Raw genomic sequence first — 23,255 nt, 5'->3', positions numbered from 1 at the left:
TGGCACTTAAAATGTAACATTAAGAAGAATAATTTTGATGCCCTACAAGACTTTAGCCATTAATTAGTTTCACTGCTTCTTAAGACAGAATGATTTTCATCAATCAGTTTTTAGTCATTAGGAGATAAATATTTCCTGAAGCCTTCTGAATTCTGCCTAGCACCCTTGATGACCAACACCATTGTACTTACTCAGTTCCCACCTGCTAAGTAGTACCAATCATTGCTGAAAAAATAGCTAATTGGAATCCAGTAAGATCTAATCCCACAGTTGGTCATCTTCTGCCAGGAATTTAGTATATCTGAGTAGGCTGATTTGTGAAATGGTGATAATAGTAGTGTCTATTTCTTTTTTTTTTTTTTTTTTTAAGTAGTGTCTATTTCATAGGTTAGTTAGGAAGGTTACGTGCTGAGTTCAATGAATGCTATATAACGGATGCTCAAAAAAAATGTTGCTAGTATACACACACACACACACACACACACACACACACGTCCCAAGCATTTCAAACAAGACCTACAAGCAGATGATCGTCTCACTTCAAACTCTCTTATAAACTCTCTCTAGCTAAGTGAGAGAATCAAATGCCAAACTGAATTGTATGGATGAAAAGCGTGTTCTCTGCTCTCTTAGTGCTTTCAGAATTAGAGATCATTTTGGATGCTTTATTTTGTAAAAGCCTTCCTCAAGTCTATACCCATGGATACAAATATAGGTGTCTGTGGGTGTTTTGGGGGCTAGGATTGAATGGAGGCAGGGAAATGCTGAATTCACTTAAGCAACTTGCTGTTTTGCAACTAATGATTTGTAAGTACCGGTTTGGCTTGAATTTAACCGTTTTTTTTAAAAAAAATGTAGTTTGCTGAAATTCATCCAAAAAGTTGATCTATATCAAGCTTTAGGGTAACTCTGTCATGGTTTTCTTGCTTTCTAGAAGAACTATTAATGTCATAGAGTAAATGTCAAATTTTAAACAGGAAAACAATATTCCACTTGAAGAGGCTTTGTGAATAAATAGCTATTTTAAGTCTTTCTTGGGAACGGGTTCCATAAGCAAGTGAAATTATAGAAGCAGACAAGGTTCAAAGGGAATTTTAAGCAAGTTATTTTCAGCTCTAGCTATGTTTTCCAATAAGTTAACGAACACCCAGATTATTAAGGCAAGGTGTAACTCATAAACCTTTATCATTCTAAATTTACATATATGTATGTGTGTGTATGTATTATATATATTTCAAAGGTTGTGAGATTGATAGCAAAAGCCCTGTTCTGCAAAAGGCCTCTGGCTTCTTTCCTTTCTTTTGAAATTAACCAGAAATGTGGAGCCCTGACAAGTACATTCTTTACCACTAGGGGGTGACAGCTGATAATGAATCAGCTTTTCTTAATGTGAGACAAGCTATTGGCTTTGTTCTATAGGTGTTCCAATAATGTTTCTTCTTTACTGATTGCCTGGTGATGTTCGGTTTGATGCATTTTCTTTGCTGAACATGCTCCACACCCAGTATCACACCTTTTGTCGTACACAACATGGGTCTGATGGAAGGACAGCTAGTGCTGGACAGCTTTGTAGATTTCAAATAAATGTCTGGAAAATTAGTTAACAAATAGGAATATTTATTTATTCATGCATTCATATGATAAATATTGAGAGTTCACAAGCCCTGTGACAGGCACTGGGGATACAATGGTGAACGAGAATATAACATCTGTCCTCATGGAGGTTATTGTAGGGGGAAAGATGACAAAAACCAGGTAAACAAACACATCCATAAGATAACTGTGAGCCTTAACAAGACCTATAAAGGAAAGCAACGTAAGGGTGAGATACAGACTAACTGGAGTTAAAGAAGAGATACCACATTAGATCAAGTATTACTTTATCTAAGGCTTTGCTATTCTCACATAACCAGCAGATTTCAGAGACACATCATGCCCTACTTTGGTTGTTTCCCACTTGCATATATTCTGGCAAAATTCTCATAACTCAGCATTTTGGTGCCTTGGAAGCTTGAAGTATCACTGATGGTTGATCTCTAGCACTATCAGTACATCTTTCCCAGATACTTAGAAAGCTTCCTTAGGAGAGTCATCAAATGGAAACAATATGCCTGTCTCCTTTCTATTCTGCATTACAGAATGGAAACTTCTGTAACTGACTAGCTTGCATCCATTCTGTCTAAATAGCTGGAACACTTCTTAAGAAATATCACACACACACACACACACACAGATATACACGTTTCACACAAAAGATATTGTTAATGTAAAGTTAAAGTCATTTAGCATGGAAAGTGAGATAATTGTCCTAATGTTGATATAAATATTGGTAAGAATATCACCTTACTGCTATTGATATTTTTGCACATGTTTTCTAGTCATTACAGACCATCTAGTGTCATTTCCTATTTTGAAATTTCTTTTCTTACTTGAAAGGCCTTCCCCCTTTATTCGCTATCAATTTAAGTCTACCTCATCTTTCACCTTCTAATGAGTCTGTATCTGTCTCTCTCTTTAAATATCCCTGCATACCACGTGTATTCCTTCCTTTTGTTTATTCCAGAAGCACTAATGTAATTGAGCAATTGATTAAATAATGTATTCTTAGGATTATTATAATGATTATAATAATAATTATTATATTATTATAATCATTATTTTCAATCATTCTATGTTGAAAAAAAAATGTTGATCCCTTCCTTTGCCAGCCTCCTTTGCAGCTAGGAATGAGACATGTGACCCAGTTCTAGCCAATGAGATGTAAGGGGAAATATACTGGTACCCTACGAAAAAGATATATTCTCCATGTCAAAAGGGAAAAGATATATGTGGAGGCTCTCTTGTGGCCTTGGCTCTTCTACTGCCCTTCCTTTGGATGAGGTTATGAAGGATGTAATATCTGGATTTGCAGAACCATCTTGTGAACAAAATGGGAAGCCCAAGAGACTCTTGGAGTTGCCAACCCAGTGCTCTTAACAATGTGGAGCTGCTGAACTAGGTCTGGAATGACCATCCTCCAGCTTCTTATTATATAATTTAATTTAATGCCTTTATTATTTACATCATTATTAATTTGGTATACTGTTCCTGGGAGCCAAAGGGACTCTAACCAACACAGTACGAATACTAAAATCCCTCAGAAACATCATCTCACTTTTAATTTTGATACTCCTGAGAACTTGGTCCAGTGCGTAATACAAAGAGGTAGCTAAATAAATACATGCAATCTACATGTTTTTTTCTTTGTTTTCTCACCACTTTCTCCCCCACCAAAGAACTTCTTGAAAATTAATTGCAGATTCTTATTTAAAAGACTGCTGAATTGGAATAAGGAACTTTCCCTACATGGGTCTGTTACAGAAGATGCATATATGTCATGATGTAGCTTATGTTCACTTTGCCATGGCAAATTTCAATGATTGTGAACTTCATAAATGCATGCTCCTAGAGGGCAGAGGTCTTTCTTTTTCATCTTTATATATACCAGTGCCAGCCCTGTGCCTTGCAGAGAGTGTATGGACAATGGGTGAGTAAGTTGGGGAAGAGAGGAGGAAAGAAAATTAGAAGCAGGAAAATGCATTTGGCTACTTGAAGAGTATGAGATAGATAACTGTAAATTCATTGAACCAGAAATATTGCCTTATTCATCTTTGCATCTTCTACACTAGTATCTCTGAAAGTATAGTCTAATTATTCAGAACCGACTGGAGCTTTGCTAGAATTCACATTCCTGGGCCCCACTCCAGAACTCGAGAGAGAAAAATCTCTGAAGGTAGATCCAGGAATCCGTGATTTTGCTCACTTGCAAATCATTGCTCTAGTGCCTAGCAAGGTATTTTGTATATGCTAGACATTCAGTAAATAATAGAATGAATAAATGAATGATGTAAAGATAGAACAATCTCTCAAACTCAGATATAGTCTCTAAAGTCATTCTTTTAAAACCTAATATCTATTTGATGAGGCAGAATATTTCATTTAAAAAGTAGAAAAGTCCCTTTTGCAAGTGGGCAAAATACCTTTACAACCAACATGACAAACTATTAAATGATACACTTGGTCTCAAATATAAATAACTTCAAAGCAAGAATAAGATTTCTTTTAAAATACTTGGGGAACTTCCCTGGTGGTGCAGTGGTTAAGAATCTGCCTGCCAGTGCAGGGGACACGGGTTCAAGCCCTGGTCCAGGAAGATCCCACATGCCGCGGAGCAACTAAGCCCGTGCACCACAACTACTGAGCCTGCACTCTAGACCCCGCAAGCCACCACTACTGAGCCTGCGAGCCACAACTACTGAGCCCATGCGCCACAGCTACTGAAGCCCGCATGCCTAGAGCCCGTGCTCTGCAACAAGAGAAGCCACCTCAGTGAGAAGCCTGCGCACTGCAGTGATGAGTAACCCCTATTCATCACAACTAGAGAAAGCCCACACGCAGCAATGAAGACCCAATGCAGACAAAAATAAATAAAATTAAAAAAATAAAATACTTGGGCACTTAGAAATGAAGTCAAAACATTCTAGGTCCCCAACCCCTTAAATATTCCTGTCTACTTCTCTGACACTTTCCCCCATGTACTCCTCCTCAGAACCTGGGCGTAACTTGATTTGGCACTGGTTCATTGAAGAATGAGCTCATTTTCTAGACAGGGGTAGAATATGTCTATAGAGAACAAAATGGTAAGCACAGATTCCTCTTCGAAGTGTAATCTGGCTGTTCCCACCTCTTCAACCCAAGTGGAAAGCTGAATCATCTCCATGACAGACACAGCCCCAATTCTTTCAAAGCTATGGTTACAGAGATTTGTGCTTTCCTGCTTTGCTGAAATAGGGAAATAGGGTTATGCTACATATGATCTATCCTGGGATAACCAGATCAACTGTATAAAGAGGCACCATCTGGATTCTTTCTATGCAGGAAGTGAGAAAGCTCTTGCTTGAATAGCTGATGTTGGGGAATCTGTTTTAACAGTGTGTGGTTTCAAAGAAGTGAGGAAGCATCTGTTTGGAGGGAGTGAAGAGATCTTCTTTAGCCAAGTAGTTTGCACAACAAATTGGATGATCTAACCCCACCCTAGCTATCCAAACTTATCTCTCTCCTTTTAACAGAGTCAAGCCAGTTTTTTCTCCTTGGCGCAACATCCCATGTTCCTTACAATCTCCATGGTCTTGGCCAAGATCTTTTGCCCCAGCTGGAATACCTTACTTTCTTACACTCGTCTTCCTAATAATAAGGAGGCTAAAGCTCCTAATAATCTAGTGGTAACTATATGGTAACTATGTGGTAACTACATACATTGTTTCCTTTAATCCTCACAACAACTCCAAGAAATAGGTACTATAATTATCTTCATTTTATAGGTAAGTAATGGATAATCAAAGAGATAAAATTACTTGGCTAAGGTCATCCAGACAGTATGTTTGCAGAACTGAGATTCATATCCAAGGATGTTTGATTCTAAAGTCCATGCTTGGAACCATTATGCACTCATTGGAATTGTTTTTGCACCTCCAAGTCCACGGTCCATGAAGCCCTCTATCTATCTATTTATTTATTTATTTGCCACAGTGTGTGGCATGTGGGAACTTAGTTCCCCAAGCAGGGATTGAACCTGCGCCCCCTGCAGCGGAAGCATGGAATCTTAACCACTGGACCACCAGGGAAGTCCTGAAGCCCTCTTTTTAAAACTGATTATTATTTAAACCATACATATTGGTACTTTAAATAACAAAATCATAGAGTGTCAGAGAAATGACTTCACAGGCCATCTTGATCACCTCTCTTCTTTTATAGACAAGAAAATTGAGGCTCAGAAAGAGGCTGTTCCTGTCAGAGGTCTCACAGAACTCAGTCATGCACATAGGGCAGAACTTTGATGATTCTGGGGCCCCTTCCTAGAGTTTCTGATTCAGTAGGTCAAGTGCAAGGGCCCGGGAATATGTGTTCTAAAAATAGCTCCATGGGGCTTCCCTGGTGGCGCAGGGGTTAAGAATCCGCCTGCCAATGCAGGGGACATGGGTTCGAGCCTTGGTGCGGGAAGATCCCACATGCCATGAAGCAACTAAGCCCGTGCGCCACAACTACTGAGCCTGCGCTCTAGAGCCCGCAAGCCATAACTACTGAGCCCGCATGCCACAACTACTGAAGCCCGCGCGCCTAGAGCCCGTGCTCCACAACAAGCGACGCCACGGCAATGAGAAGCCTGTGCACCACAACAAACAGTAGCCCCTGCTCGCTGCAACTAGAGAAAGCCCGCATGCAGCAACGAAGACCCAATGCAACCAAAAATAAACAAACAAATAAATAAATTTATTTAAAAAAATAGCTCCATGATTGGGTCCAATCATCAGGCAAAGTTGGGAATCACGAATATTCTATATCACTTGGTGTTTCATCTGTGTTTAATGTTTCATCTATTTCATCTGTTTGTCTTATCTCTCAAATATTACTCTTTGGAAACCTTGTTATATACTTCAGTATTCCTTACAGTGTCTAGCTAGGAAGGAGCTAGACATATTTTAAGTGCCTAGCAAATGCTTGTGAAGCAAAATGAAGAAAGTTTTAGATACTGAATATTTCATTAGGAGGTGGCAGGGAAATGAATTATGGCAATTAGGTTCAAGGCCATGTAGAGCAAACATTCCAGGTGGGAGGCAAAATAGGTGATAATTATAAAATGTGGCTTGTTTCATTTGCTTCAGCTCATAATGACTTGGAAGCCTAGTTGCACAAAGATTTCGGATAGCAGAGTCCTGACTTTCTTTTGTCTTCCTAAGCTGGGTAGACATGCTGAGTAAATGTGATCCCCAGATGCTCAGGACATGTCTTGTTCTGCTCTGAACACATGGAACCAAGCCCTGGTGACACTCTTGCCTTGGAGTGGCAGAGCCTTATATGGAAGCAGAGTGCACTTTTCACTTTACTGGGGGATCTTTAAATAGCAGGGAACAGCAACTCAAAGCTTTTCAAAGAGCTACTTAAAGTTATTTTTCTCCATGACAACAGCCTGCCAATAAGGATAGAATTTAAAGAGCTAGTACCCCAAGAAGAAAGAGAAAAGGAAAATTTCCCTGCCAAAATGAATGCTCAGAGATGAACCACAGCCGGAGTGTAAATTCTATACATTGACTCACAACTATAGAACAGATGAGATGAGCAATCAAATTGCATTCTTTAATTATCTGTGTGCAAAATCAGAAGGATATTTAAAGGTGTTCACTTGGTGGTAGATGGGGTGGAGGGAGATACTGGCGTATGCTATGATTTCTTGTGCTGAAATGATGGATTCTTTCTTTTATTATTTTTTTTATTACCCTTAAAGATTCAGAGGATTGATTTTGTTTTGGGCTCCTAAAGATCAACTTCTAAATAATCCTCCTAGACTTCTTGTGCCTTAACCTTGCAAAAACACCTTTTTCTCTGCCTCACGTAATATGACTCCCAGGACAGGCTGTAGTGGACTCAACTCCTGATTCCCTATTTTCTATCAAATGAAAATATTCAGATGCTTTCTCAGGGAACGCCCACAGTGTTGTTGTTGTTGTTGTTTAAAATTAAGATTTTACATTTTTAGAGCAGATTTAAGTTCACAAAGTGAGGAAAAGGTACAAAAATTTCTCATATACCCCCTGCCCCTACACATGCCTCCTCATTATTAAAATCTTCCACCAGTGTGGTATATTTATTATAATTGATGAGTCTTCACTGACACATCACAATCACCCAAGGTCCATAGTTTACATTATGGTTCACTCTTGGTGTTGTTCATGCTATGGGGTTGGACAAATGTATAATGACATGTATCCATCATTACGGTATCATACACAGTATTTTCACTGCTCCAAAAATCCTCTGTGATCCACCTATTCATCCCTTCCCCAATCTCTCAACCCCTGGAAACCAGTGATCTTTTTACTGTCTCCATGGTTTTGCCTTTTCCAGAAAGTCACATAGTTGAAAATCACACAGCATGTGATTGGTTCCTATCACTTAGTAATATGCAGTTAAGGTGCCTCCATGTCTTTTCATGGCTTGATAGCTTTTATTTCCTTTTTGGTGTTGAATAATATTCCATTGTCTAGATGTACCAGTTTATTTATCCACTCACCTACTGAAGGACATCTTGATTGCTTCCAGGTTTTGGCAACTATAAATAAAACTGCTATAAACATTCATGTGTGGACATAAGTTTTCAACTCCTTTGGGTAAATACCAAGGAGGATGATTGCTGGATCTGCTGGATCATATGGAAAGGTATGTTCAGTTTTGTAAGAAACTTTCCAACTGTCTCTCAAAGTGACTGCATTATCCTGCACTGCCATCAGCAATGAATGAGGGCTCCTGTTGTCCACATCCTCACCAGCATTTGGCGTGGTCAGTGTTTTGGATTTCCGGCCATTGTAATAGGTGTGTAGTGGTATCTCATCGTTGTTTTAATTTTCATTTTCCTGATGACATACGATGTGGAGCATCTTTTCATATGCTTATTTGCATCTGTATAGCTTTTTTGGTGAGGTGTCTGTTAAGGTCTTTGGTCCATTTTTTAATTGGGTTATTAGTTTTCTTACTGTTGAGTCACATTGAGTTTTTATTTCTCTGTTCTCAGAGGACATCTTAATCCCCCAGGTTGGGGGGATTTATAAGATTTATCTTCTACTCCTAACTGTCCCCGAGAATAGGGTACACTTTCCCCGATAACCTTCTTAGCCTCCACCCTCAACCAAGTCCTAGACCAACTCAGCGCATTAGCTTTAGAAATGATCAGTCCCAGAGTAGTACAGACTCATTTTCTATCTGATATAGGGATACCCTCTCCAGTGTTCCCTACAAGTGCTCATCTGGACCTAGGACTCCCTCTAGCTTGACAGTGGCAAGTTTCACCACTGACCAGTGCCAGGGATTACCATTCATTTAACAGATATTATTGGATGCACTTTATATGTCAAGCTCTGAGCTGGGCACTGGAACAGTGAATCAATCAGACAATTATCAACTTCTTCCTTAAGGGTTAAAAGTGGCTTTCCTATAATGACCAGCTCTAATTCTGCCCACTGAAACTATATAATCAGCTATTGTATTCCTTTGGAAATTTAAAGACAATCAGACCCCCCAAAGCACATTGGCATTCTGGTCACCCCTTCCTTTGTATGTGCTCCCATTGGTCAATGACCCATTCAAAGGAGACTGCTCACATTTCACCTTACTTCCTGGGCTCTTCTGCCTGTGTTGGATGGTTAGGGCTTCTTACAGTTGCCCACATCTGTGGAGTTACATTGCTTGACATGTTTCTAGACTCTAGAGGTGCAAACTTGCATATGTATATGTCCCTTGGGGAGAAGGAGCTAAAAACATTAGCTTCAACCTGGGAAGTTGTTTTTCTTCTTCTGCTTTTTAACCAGAAAAATAAATGCGATTGTTGCTTTGAAAACTGAAATGCTAGCTTTTAAACAACTTGCAAATAACAGAGTTCAAGATTTCAAGGGGAAAACAGGCTCCATAAAAATTCTGTGACAGGAACCCCTACATTGTCCTTTTAGTTGGTAAACTGAGAATAAATGGTAACCAGAAAGTAATCGCCTCTAACTGCATTTCACTGAGAACTAATGTCCTTCTGACCAGTAAATGTTAACTTAGCCCCCAGGTACAGCTTGACTTTGAGGGAAGGGGCCCATGAATTTGGGGCCAGGCTGTTACCCCAAAGCACAGTCACTGCCAGCCCTGACAAGGGCTTGCAGCTGGTATTACCAAGGATCAGGCAATTCTTCTGCTCTTAGACTTGGCTTCTTTTAGGGCTGAAAGCATCAGACTAACTCCAGGAAGAGCTGACCATTTCTCTTACTTCAGATTCAGAAGGAATGATTTGTTCTCCTGACTGATTGTTTTCTGCTCGCACTTCCCACCTTGTTCTGCTCCCAGGATGTGCCCCCTGACTTCATCTGCCCTGCTCCTGGTCCAGGAGGCTGGCCTCTGCAGGTGCATCTCCTGGCTTGCCAGCTGGCTTCCAGTTCCATTTAGCCAATGAGAGGCCCAGGTGAGAGGGTGGGAAGGGAGAGAGGTCAGTGTATATCTTCCAAGCCCTGTGCTTCTGCAGCATGTCTCTAGAACCCAATTAATTCAAACTACAGCTCCTGCCAAGCAGCCCCTAATCTAGGGTTCCAGTTCTTGTTTGGCTCTAGGAACTCTACCTTCTGCCCTGGGCCTTGTTGGTAATGGCCTCCTATCATTAAACCTCTGGGTGCCTCAACCAAACTAACTTTTCCTTAATACTGCCTTCATCTCTGTCCTGTCTTTATACCCTCTTCATTAAAATCATCTGGAATAAATTCTTTCCTGCCTGGGCCCTGACAGATAAACCTCTGCATGTTCCGTTCTCCTCTGTAGGGCATGGAGCATCATGCCATCAGCACCAGGGAAGCCTTCTTATCTCCTTTAGGCAGGTACAGTCTCCAGTCCCAGGACCAGAGGTTAGGCAATCTCAAGCTGGCAGCTCAGGAGATTTCTGAACCCCACCTATTAAATGAAACTCTTCTGGGGGTGGGGCCCTATAATTTCTCCTTTTAAAAAAGACCCATGGAACAGAATGGCAAAATAGTGATAATTGTTCAAGTTGGGTGATGGGCACCTGGGGTTCATTATGCCATTTTCTCTACTTCTGTGTATTTTCATAAAAAAGAATTAGGTATGTAAGGTTCTAAGTTGAGAACCAGTGATTCAAAGTAGAGATCTGAAATTTGGTTGCTAATCTCATTATTCCCTGTTTCCATTAGCCTTCATCACACCACGGTAGGGTCTCCATCTGTGTAAACAACTGAGATGAGACAAAGAGATCCAGCATCTTCCATTTACTGTAGTCCTAGGTACCAGAGACCCAGGACCTCCAGTCCCTACCACACAGATTCCTTTATAGATTGGGGTTGAGCAGATCTGGCCAAATCCCTTGGTGATTCCCAAACAGTTCCCACTCACACAGACATAGTTTGTGACCTTTAGCCAAATTCTGTAAGTATGGAATTAGAGAGTCCAAGTCACTACACTCTGGTGTGGCTCTCTCCTCTGTCCCTTCTTCTGAGAAATTCCTCAGAAGCCCCACAGTTCTATTTGACCCGTACCAGAAAAGGACCCAGACTTTTGAGGAAAAAATTCAGGTTTTTAGGCTCTGTTCCTGTGTGATCTTGGGCAAGACACCTACCTTTTCAATTTCTTTGATTTCTCTGATTTCATAGCATAGTAGTTAAAAGCACATCTCTGGGTTTGAATCATAGTTCTGCCACTTCCTGGCCATGTGACTCAGGGCAAGTTGCTTTACTTCTGTATGCCTCAAGTTTTTCATCTGTAGAATGGAAATACCAATGGAAACCACATCATTGGGTTGTTGGGGAGATAAAATGAGCTATCTGAGCTATCACATGTAAAGGGAGTAAGTAGCACGGTGCCTGGTGTACAGTAAGTTCTAAGTAAGTGCTAGCTGATGCTGTATCATTAGTGCTAATTACATTTATATTTGTAACTTTGGAGGACTAGGCAGAAGGAAACATAGCAACAGTTTCAGATAGAGAGTTTCCAGGGGTTTTAAAAAATCACAATAAAATTTGAGAGCTACCATTGTAGATCTTGTAAATATTAACGGCTATAAAATCTGGAGTTAAAAAAGATCCATTCGAACAAGCCAGGGTGGCTGACTCCCTAGTTCCTAGTCATTTTGTATAGTTCTGGGCTTCAGCACCTGCCTGGGTAGAAGGCCTGGCTGGATCTGGAACTGAGCTTCCCCTGCTCTGGCCTGGACTGACACAACGGCCCAAGTTACAGGGTTTGATGGGTGGGAGGTGGTAGTGAAGGGAAGAGCAGAGAAGCATTGAGAATGCTCCTAAATCAAACAGAAAAGCCAAAATGCCTAGGTGGCCTTGGCTCCTGTATGTCCATTCTCAGCCAACTCGAGGACACACGGCTTCATTTAGTAAATCTGACCTCATGTTCATGTCAATTAAAAACTATGCAAATGTGTTTTGAATTTTCTAGGCAAGCGTGTATTACCTCCTAATGCTGACCATTAAAATTCCTGATAAAATCCAATCTCCAAAAGTTGGACAGCAAGAGAGAGAGAGAGAAAAAATCTAGCCCTTTTAATAATTAAGCACAAAAAATATAGTAGTGTATAATTATACCCTAAAGAACAACTCCTGAAGTCCTCCCTTAACTGGGAGGAAAAGGCTAGCCAGCCCCTTTTCCTCACCGAATCCTCACCTTTTCCTAATCTAACCTAACCTAGACAACACCTGTAGTCTCCAGCTTAAGAACACTTGTTTCAATGTTTTGTTTTGTTTTGTTTTTTCCAGTGTAGATCTGGGCTTTATAGAAGCCAGATACTGAATGACATAAACTGATTCATTCTGAAATCAATGTCTAACAAAAGGTTGAAAGCTAGCCTTTCCTTAGACAAGTATGTCTTTACTGTGAAATACCAGTCACTTACACTCTCTGGCATATTCTGCTAATTTTTCCCACTTCTTGTGGCATGTGTTTAAAAGTCACTAGCTAAGAAAAGCCAGATATTCTACGGCTAGTTTTGATTTGTGAATGGCAAGGAAACATACAGTTATAGTGCAAGGACTCAATTATAACACATCACCACCTCTGTTGTCCTGACTGGGGAGTCACATCGGGGTGACTGCCTGCCTTTTGATACGTTCTGATAGCCATGTCTGTGCCATCCCCTTTCTTTGGGGGGAATGACTTTTCTTTCCAAGTTCTCATCTCTCCACTCCCTGCTCTATCATGTGTCCTGGACAGAAGCTGTGTAACAAAGCCTTGCTGGCCACAGTGGATGGTTTAATGGTAGGCAGCTGCGCTAAACTAAGTAGCCAGTGCCTCACACCTCACTTTGGGTCAGGGACCCAAGCTGGTCTCACCAGAGTCCTTCCTCAGGATTTATTCCCCCTGCTCCTAACACATTATTATGAAAATTCTCAAACATACAACAAAGCTAAAAGAATTTTACAGTGAATACCCACCACCTAAACTCTACCATTAACATTTTACTACATCTGAATTATCACCTATCTATCCATCTATCCAGCTATTAATTCAAATTATTTTTGGTGCATTTCAAAGTAGGTTGTAGCTCTTAGTATACTTCTAAGTATTTCAGAAAGTATTAAGTAAGGTTCAATATTGGTTTATGGGTTTTTTTTTATATAAAAATCACATACAATAAAATGTTCATATGTTGTACATTTGCAGCACTTTGACAAATGTATACACTCAGGATTTATTTTCATCAGAAGTGGAGAGAAAGCTTCTTTCCTCTTTGGAAAGTGAGGCTCAAAGATGTGAGCCTAGAGTGGGGCAGTTATTACTCCAGCTTCAGATTCTTAAAGCCAGCTGGGGGAAGCTGACATACCAATATGGAGGCAGAGCTAAGAGATAAAAACAACTGTGAAAGTATTGTAGTCATTTCTGCCTTTTTTTTTTTTTTTTTTGCAGTTTGGTTACATGAGCTGATAAATTCTTTTATTTGCCTAAACTATTTTGAGTTGTTTTTCTTTTACTTGCATCTAGTCCTGACAATATATGTAAACTGTCCCCTTTAATTTTAAACAAGGTTTTATGTGTCTCCTGCAGGTATCAGGACCAAGTTGGGAGAGATTAAGAAAGTATAAAGTTTCTTAAAAATCTAAGAGACTGTGGTTCTAGTAAATTGAAAGTGTTGGCCTTAGCTAGGTTCTAGTTGTTGATCCCTTGTTTGTGGTATCAAGGGACAGTTTTGCACAGGCGCTAGCAACTTTATTCAAAGCAGAATCATTAACAAATAAAAAAAAGCAAAAGCATGACGTGTAACCTTGATATCAAAAATATAGTTATCGATATTAGAAGCAGGGCCCTAGTGAACTTGCTAATTATTCTTTCTAACTTTGAACATTACCCAGTTTTTGTGGCTTTAGCTAAATAATCACAGAAACAGAAACAGTGTGTTTTCACTGTTAGAGGTGGAATAGGTTGCAAAATGCCAAAATGGGTCCAATCTGGAAAATGTTGAGTCCATGTGCGAGAGAAGGGAAAAGAGAGGAAGACTCTCAATCATCCGAGGGGGAGTAAAGGAAGTATTTTATTGCCCAAGAGAAATTTCTTTTCTGGGTGTTTTGTTGTTGTTGTTGTTCTAACATATGATACTATTTATCAGTTGTGTTATTTTGGTATTTTATGGTCAGAATTGATTTCTTTTTCTCTATTTGTCTCAAACTAAGTACAAAGTTTTTCCTTGGTGATTTCTATAAAAGTTAGGAGAGTGGTTACTTTTGGGGAAGGGAAGGGCTTGTGAAAAGAAAGGGACTTGTGGAGGGTTTTCAGAATATGTATCCAAGTTCTGTTCTCTTGACCTGAATGATGTTTACAAGTGTGCTCACCCTACATTAAGCTATGCATTTGTTCTGTGGGGTTTCTGGTTTTGTGTTTTATATTTTACAATAAATGTCTTAAAATCTGAAGTGAATACGTAAAGATGTTAAGATTTGATAAAGCTCTAAGGTGGGTATACTATTAGTGCTTATTTCATTATATTCATTATTATTCTGTATCATCAGAATATTTCATAATTTAAAAAATTTACTCCTTAACCTCCAACACCACTTTGAAAGGACACAATTCTTACATTTCTGAGGCCTGTTGAAAGTGACAGTGACAGTCATCCCAAAACTGTCACTAGCACCTTCTTCCTTTGCACTGTCCCCTCAAATTAGCTCTTCAAGTTCCTCAGCTCTTTTGTGTGAATCTTAGCCTGATGCATTTTATGTAGAACATCTGACCTTTCCTATATATTTTTACAAGTGCATATTAGATTTTATCTGACCAGATCTACACATTGCCAAAGTGAATGAGAATAGTTAAAGCAATTATTTGGGAAATTTATGTTAAAGCTTTCTTATTCAGATAATTCAAAGAGAAGCAGAGAAAATAGCGTAGTGGTGATTGTCCTGCTTCATGTAATTATTTCCGCAGTTCCTCATTTTGTTTGGTTATTGAGGTTCTTTTCTCTTTTTAAAGACAATTTTTTTTTAGAGCAGTTTTAGGCTCATAGCAATATTGAGGGGACGGAAGAGAGATTTCCTGTATATTTCTTATTCCCACACATGCATAGCCTTCCCCATTACCAACATCACTCACCAGCGTAGTACATTTGTTGCCATGGATGAACCTACATTGACACATCAGAATCACCCCCAATCCATAGTTTACATTATGGTTCACTTCTGGTGAGGTACATGCTGTGGGGTTGGACAGATGTATAATGACATGTGTCCATCATTATGGTATCATACACGGTATTTTCACTGCCCCCCAAATCCTCTGTGCTCCATCTATTCATCCCTCCCTCCACCTTCCTCAACCCCTGGCAATCACTGATCTTTTTACTGTCTCCATAGCTTTGCCTTTTCCAGAATGTCACATAGTTGGAATCACACAGTAGGCAGCCTTTTCAGATTGGTTCCTATCACTTAGTAATATGCATTTAAGGTTCCTCCATGTCTTTTCACAGCTTTATAGCTTATTTCTTTTTTAGTGTTGAATGATATTCTACTGTCTGGGTGTACCACAGTTTATTTATCATTCACCTACTGAAGGACATCCTGGTTGCTTCCAAGTTTTGGCAGCTATGAATAAAGCTGCTATAAACATCTGTGTGCAAATTTTTGTGCGGCTTTCAGGGTGAAGACAAGATGATGATGATGATGATTCAACTCCTCTGGGTAGGGAGTTGCAGCTGCTGAATCTGCTGGATCATATAGTAAGAGTATGTTCAGTGTTGTAAGAAACTGCCAAACTGTCTTCCAAAGTGACTGCACTATTCTGCACCGCCATGAACAATGAGTGAGAGTTCCTGTTGCTCCACATCTTTTCAACATTTGGTGTTGTCGGTGTTCTTGATTTTGGCCATTATAGTAGGTGTGTAGTGGTATCGTATTTTGGTTTTTTTCTTTTCTATTGCGGTTTATTACAGGATATTGAATATAGTTCCCTGTGCTATACTTTGGACTTTGTTGTTTACCCTTATTGTTGTTTTAATTGAGGTTCTTAAGAGCATTCTGATATAAGCAGGTAATTGGTGATAGCAACAGTTAATAATGTTTAAGCACTTGATATGTGCCAGGCATGTGCAAAGCACTTTACCGTATCAGCTGATTTAATAATTCCACAACTCTGTGAAATAAGTACTATTATTGTTTCTAATTAAAGAAAAAGGAAGACGGAGGCTTGTGAGGGCTCAGTTAGTATGAAACAGCAGGGCTGACTTCATGGACACGAGACCTGGGCAGTCAGTCGCACAGGGCCCTGTGATCAGCTTTGTATTTGCTTTAATGCTCTGAGGTCACTGTCTTGAAATTCTTAATAATTTTACACAAGGGGACCTGCGTTTTCATTTTATACTGGGCCTGGCAAATTATGCCCTGTGGGGTAGAGCTGGGCATTTGACCCCAGAGGCTGTGCTGTTAAGCACTCTTCTATTCCGCTGCTTATCCCCCTCTAAACGAAGCTAGGAGAAGGAAAAACAAAGAAACAAAGCAGACAAACAAAAAACCAAAAACACCCCAAAGGAAGAAAGAAATGAACAAATAAAAAAACTAGTAACTGACGTGGCATGTGCATATAACTAAAGATAGTAAGAAACTAATCTGGGAAGAATAATTTTAAAATGTGTGACTCGTACTTAAATGAACATTTCCTGGATATTATTCTTGGTAAATGAAATTAATATTTGAGACTTGTTCTACCTTAGGAAATGCATACACTCGCATGACGTTAAGTTCATTTTTCTATGTTCATCATATGTCTAAAGGCAAGAAATTTTTTCTGAAACAAACTTAATTTGGGGGAACAAGAGGGGTGAACTCAGCAAATCTGAGAAAAATCTGTCAATTTGCTCATTGTTTTTCCCAACTGAGGACAGCTTCTCATTGCCCAGCTTTCAGGCTTATAATCTTAAGCCTGTGCCAAATGAAGCTTAGGTACAGAAAGCACCTGGAAAATAACGGCTACACATTGGGGAAAGCTACACTGTGAGTGTCTTCCATCCATGTAAGATAATGGGGAGGGGTTTGGTCACTTCTTTTTCCTGTGATCACTTTATTTCCTGCTTGTTCTGATTGGGGTCTTGAAACTCCCTTTTCCCTCTGATTGCTGTGATGGCTATGTTTTCCATCTTGTGATTTTTGCCCTTGTTTTGCTTGTGATCTCCGTCTGTGCTTGTCTCTTCACTGGAGTTGCTCAATTTGAGTTACTAGTTAATAGCTTGTCTAATTTAGCCTCAAGGGTCCTCATCGCTTGGCAGTGAGATGAAGCTTGGCTCCTACTTCTCCCTGGTACGACTTGTTCAGTGGAGGACAAGGGTGAGGACTGGTGGCAGCAAAGAGGTGGAAGCTGGTCCAGAGGCTCCAGTCTTCATTCCCTGTGACCTGCTGAGGCATTTACTGCCTGTCCCTGGAGAGCTTTGAGGCTTAGATGCCTCAGGAGTTCTAAATCTTACAGCTTAGTGTTACTTCTTAATCAGAAAATGGCATCACAGGAGAAAGAGCTTTTCTGACTGCACAGGGGCCTGGCTAGGGTTCATGTATTGTTACTGACATTCCCCTTCTTGCCCCATCCAGTTCAACAATGCGCATCACTGTTTCCAAAAGGGTTTCCTCCTGTGTCAGGTGAGCACTTGTACAGGCAGGTCTGAAACAATATCCAGCTAAGGGTTCAGCCTTCTCACAGCTGGAATGCAGTTCCCAACAACCAACATTCCAAACTGAAGGATTGTCATGATAACTAATGTTTTGTTCATTCTGGATTAAGGATGGATTCCTAAATAATAAAAATAATACCTACTCCCAGCCCCAAGGTTTGCTTATATGTTCCTCACCATACACCTGTTAGGTAGGGAGGGTAAGAACCACTATTATTCCTATTTTGCTAGTGCAGAAACTGAGTTTCAGGAAAGCTGTGATTTGCCCAAGATCTAATAAGTCAGCTTAGATCTTTCTATGCCAAGAACAGAATTTCTCCCTTACTGCATCACATCACTTCTATCATTAAACAAATTCAGAGTAGAAAGAAGGAAGTCATTTGAGAAAGCTGCATGTAGCTTTCAGGGTGAAGGTAGGATGATGATGATGATGATCTGTGATTTTAGCATGTGGACCTAAATTGTCATCCTATTCGGTGATGGTCAGGTATAGTCTGGGCTGACTGGAGGGTCATCTTTGCATCAGGGACCAAAGAACTTGACGGGAAGGAAAAATGCTGACCCTCCTGCCTACACCCCCAGGAAAATTAATCACCCTCAGAATAATGACCTCAAATTTTATGGTTAACTAAAGAGCAAATCGTGTTCTCTAGACTCTTACACTGACCAAGATTGAAAAAATCTTGGAAAGAATTTCTTGTTTCTCAAAGTGGAATACATGGCAGTGTGTCAGGGTCCCTGAAGATACATATTAAATTATGGTACATCTTCCCAGAGCACCAACTCTATTTGAGAAAAAACAGTAAACAAAAAGAGCAAACAAAACATGTTTATCGATTAAAAATACCAACATTTTAAGGGAAAGAAGGCAGTTTTGGCCTGAATTTTAACAAAGAGAAAAGCTGCACACCTGCAATGGGTCTCTTTGGGTTAATACATCCCAGGTACTAACCTTAGGAATAAATTTTCATTCTCTTGTATCTTTGGATGGTTTCTGTGAAAAGTCTGAGAAGCACCGGCCATTTTGGTAGACAAGTTGAAACTAAGAGAATTTAAATGATTCTCCTATGGTCACAGCAGTGAAATAGAAATTTATCCCACTTATCTGGTAGAATAACTTGAAAATATGTCCCCAAACCCTTAGATTTTGCACGTATTACCCTTTGACAAAATAATTCTACCTCTACAAAATTTTCCCCAAGGAAATATACAGGAAAGCATGCAGGGATTGATTTAGTTACAAAGATGTTCAATTAGAGGTTCTTGAGAACAGTGAAAAATTGGAAACAATTTAAATGTCTAATATTTGGGATTTGGTGAAATAAATTATATCTTTACAATAGAATACCACTGTATCTTGACTCCCTCATAGAAATAATGCTGTGAATGTTAAAAGGCATTAGAGTGAAGTAGTTAAAAGTAGGGATTCTAGAATCTGATTTCCAGGGTTTACAATCAGGTTGTGCCATTAACTAGCTGTGGGACTTTGAACAAGTTTGTTAAATTCTCAGTGCCTCAGTTTCATGAGAATAATGATATAGTATTATACTTTCCTTACAAGGAACATATTAAGTACTCATCAAATATTAGGTGTTGTTAGATAAGCAGTTACCAAGAAGGGAAGTTGTTTTTTTTTTTTTACTTATTATTAACTAGAAATTACAGGTTAACAAAATAGTTCGTATAATATAATGGTATACTTTTTTTTTTTTGCAGTACGCGGGCCTCTCACTGTTGTGGCCTCTCCCATTGCGGAGCACAGGCTCTGGACGCACAGGCTCAGTGGCCATGGCTCACGGACCCAGGCGCTCCGTGGCATGTGGGATCTTCCTGGACCGGGGCACGAACCCGTGTCCCCTGCGTCGGCAGGCGGACTCTCAACCACTGCACCACCAGGGAAGCCCATATTTTCTTTTAAAAGGCTCTTTTAGAGACTTTGGGATTGACAAAAAAAATTGTAAATCACTATATTATATACCTGTAACATATAATATTGTACATCAACTATACATCAATAAAAAAGAAAGTGAAAAAAAAATAAAAGGTTCTTTTAGATAGTTTAGACTAGTGGTTCCCAAACTGTGTGCCAAGGCATCCTGGGGCACTGCAGTGAACTCACAGGAGGCCTCCAGGATATTTTAAAATTTCAAGACAAACACAGCAACACCCCTGGACACTGTGTGAACTACTACTATTAAGTGGTTTGGACCTAACTACATAATAAACGTAATTTATATTGGTTTAAAGTACCAGAAAAAATTACTGAAACATTGAGGGTTCCATGAATGAAGAAAGTGTGAAACTTTTAAAGTAGCCTATGGAATTTACCCAGATGTTAAATGTTACTGAGAAGTGGGATTTGTGTGCTTTACATTTTCTGCTTTTGATTTATCTGAACTTTTTAATTCTACTGTGAACCTTATTGTTTTAGTAAGACAATAAAATTTATTTTAAAAATAATTTCTTCCTGAATTTGTGCAATAACCATTTATTGAACATTACATGGGGCCAATTTCTGGGCTTGATACAGGAAGGCAAAGATGCCACACCCTCAAGGAGCACATAGTTGAGGGTGAGTGGAGAATGTAAACAAATGATTGCTGTGTGGTAGAAAAGGCTCTGAGTCAGAGGCTGGATTGGGAGCTCTGAACTCTGCTTTGGAGATAAGAAACCCTTCACAGAAGGCAGGTGTTAGGTGAGTCTTGCAGAATAAACGGGACTTCCCTAGATGGAAAAGGTGTAGAAGAATGTTCCTCCTTTCAGCCTGTGTGTAGAGGCTTGGATGGCTATGGGGGTTGTGGGGAGGGCAGTGGTAGGAGACTGGAAAGGTAGGCCAGATTAGAATGGGAAGGCTTTGATGGGTCATGCCCTCGACTGGACACTCATCTTGTAAAGGATGGGAAACACTGACAGGTTTTAAGTAGGGGAGTGTTATAAGTGTTGTGCTGTGGAAGGATCACTCTGGCAGCACTGTGGAGACTAGACTTGGAGGCTGGAGCAGAGCTGCACAGGGCAGGGGACCAGCCAGGAGGATTTTGTAATAGTGTAAGAAGAGGTCACGAAGCCCCAAATGACTAATGACAAAGATTATATAATGGGCCTCTGTGGACCAAATCAGCAAAAGCAAATGATCCAGATGTAGCACATTATTCATTGCAAATATGTTGGTGTCTTTAAAAATAAAAACTTTGTTTTTTCTGATCATAAAGACAATACACAATTGGTATAGAAATTTAGATGTAGAAATGTATAAAGAAGAAAATGAAGTATTTATATCCTATGAACTGGAGCTGAGATACATGTGTGTTTATATATCACATATAAAATATTAAATATGACATATTATATATAAATCCTGATATATGTCTCAAATATATACATATAATTTAAAACATGTGTACATGGTAAAGTCTGACTTACAGAAGGATAGAAAATTAAAATAATAATAATTACTGAGTGTTTACCAAATGCTAGACATTCTTGGAAGCACAAAATATATAATAACATATATATTAGCTTATTCAATCCTCAAAACAACCCTGTGAGATAGGTCTGTGTGTATTTTGCCATTTCTAGGTAAGAGAGTTGAAGGATAGAAAGATCAGTAAATTGCTCAATGTTCTATAATGTGTAAGTGTCAGAGCTGGGATTTGAACCCAAGCAGTTTATCTCCAGGGCCTGTACCCTAAAACCCCTAAAGTACAATTTTGAGTGGTATATTTAACTTCTGTTTTTAATTAATTGACTACACAGTGACTCTTTGACATTCTACTACTACAGTGTTGTCCAACTGAACTTCCTGCAGTGATGGACATATTCTGTATCTGCACTATCCAGTATGGTAGCTACTAGCTATGTGTAGCTACAGAGCACTAGAAATGCTGCTACTGTGAACGAGGAAATGCATTTGAAATTTTATTTAATTTTAATTAATTTAAATTTGAATAGCCACCTGTGGCTAATGGCTGTGCATTGGACAGCACAGACCTACAGAAGATAAAAAAAAACGAGTACCTCATTGCTTTGTCATACTCCCTCTCCAGTAATCATATGTAACCATGTTTGTTTATTTCTGACTTCAATCCTTTCCCATATTTATCTCTATTAGGTCCAGAAAATATGCCTATAATTTAATCTCTTCATTTACCTACTTTAAACACTGGATTGACTCTGCCATACAAAAGCGGTCCCCAACCTTTCTGACACCAGGGACCAGTTTCATGGAAGACAATTTTTCCATGGATGGGGGTGGGGCGGGGGATGGTTCAGGTGGTGATGTGAGCAATGGGGAGCCCCAGATGAAGCTTTGCTCCCTCACCCGCCCTTCACCTCCTGCTGTGCGGCCTGGTTCCTAACAGGCCACAGACCCATAGTGGTCTGTGGCCCGGGGCTTGGGGACCCCTGCCATACAAGATGAGGAATTAATTTTTGTATCACTTAAGATTCTTCTGATTGCAAGTGGAAGAAAAGCCAAATCAATCTGATTTGAGCAATAAAAAGGAAATTTATTGGCTCATATAAACAAGAACATCAGAGGCATTAGGAAGGCTGAATTCAGAGTTCAAACAATGTGAGCAGAACTCGATTTCAGCTCAGCTCTCTGCAGTCTGTAAGCTTCATCCTTAAATTCTATGTGGTGGGCAAAGCTGCAGGAGCCATAGGTTCATATTGTCTTAGATTCCAGACTAGCATGTGTCTTTATTGTGTGCTATTTAACTGTGGCCACAATAACGTTTAGTTAAAACATACACACACAATCTCAGTGGTGTACAATGATAAGTATTTAACTCATATATGTGTGGGTTGGCTGAAGTCAGCTGATCTATGTTGGACATGGCTGGGTAGCTTTGCTGATCTTGGTTGGGACTGCTTACAACTCTGGGCTAGGATAGCTCAATGGTGTTCCTTGTGTCTCTCATCTTCCTCCTGGGACTAATGACCTACCCCAAGCATGTTCTCATGGTGATGATGAAGGTGCAAGAGCACAAGACCAGATGCACAAGCATATACCATTAGTCAAAGAAAGTCAAATGACTGTACCCCAAATCAATAAGATGTAGACGTATGCTCCTCCCATGGAATTGAGAAGAAGGGAAGGAGTATTTCCAAGCAGATGAGCTTGGCTTGCTCGATTCAAAACCAGTGATTGTGGCCAAGGGCACGGATCTCACACTCTGGCCTTGGCCTAGGTCCTATATTCCATCCTGGGAACAGAGGTTACATTCAGATTCACCCAAACCATGTAGACTAAGAGTGGAAGAGGAACAGTTACCCCAAACTAAGATAAGAGTTCTGTTGGCCACATGAAGAGGAAATGGATATGAGATGGCAAACCACAATGACAATTATAACTTTAAACAATATACAAGTTTCCCCCACTATTTGAAAACAGAGCATTCCTAAGAAATCTTTTGCAAGCTGAAATGGTGTAAAGTGGAGAAAGCTTAGGATGCATCTTGCTAACGGATACACAAAATAAACTGAGATAAAGCACAGACACAGTTCAAAGCCCTGGTGGCTTGACGCTGAGATGCTGAGT

The sequence above is a fragment of the Phocoena phocoena genome, chromosome 16, assembly GCF_963924675.1.
Source record: "Phocoena phocoena chromosome 16, mPhoPho1.1, whole genome shotgun sequence".
NCBI lineage: Eukaryota > Metazoa > Chordata > Mammalia > Artiodactyla > Phocoenidae > Phocoena > Phocoena phocoena.
This window is presented reverse-complemented; position numbering follows the sequence as displayed.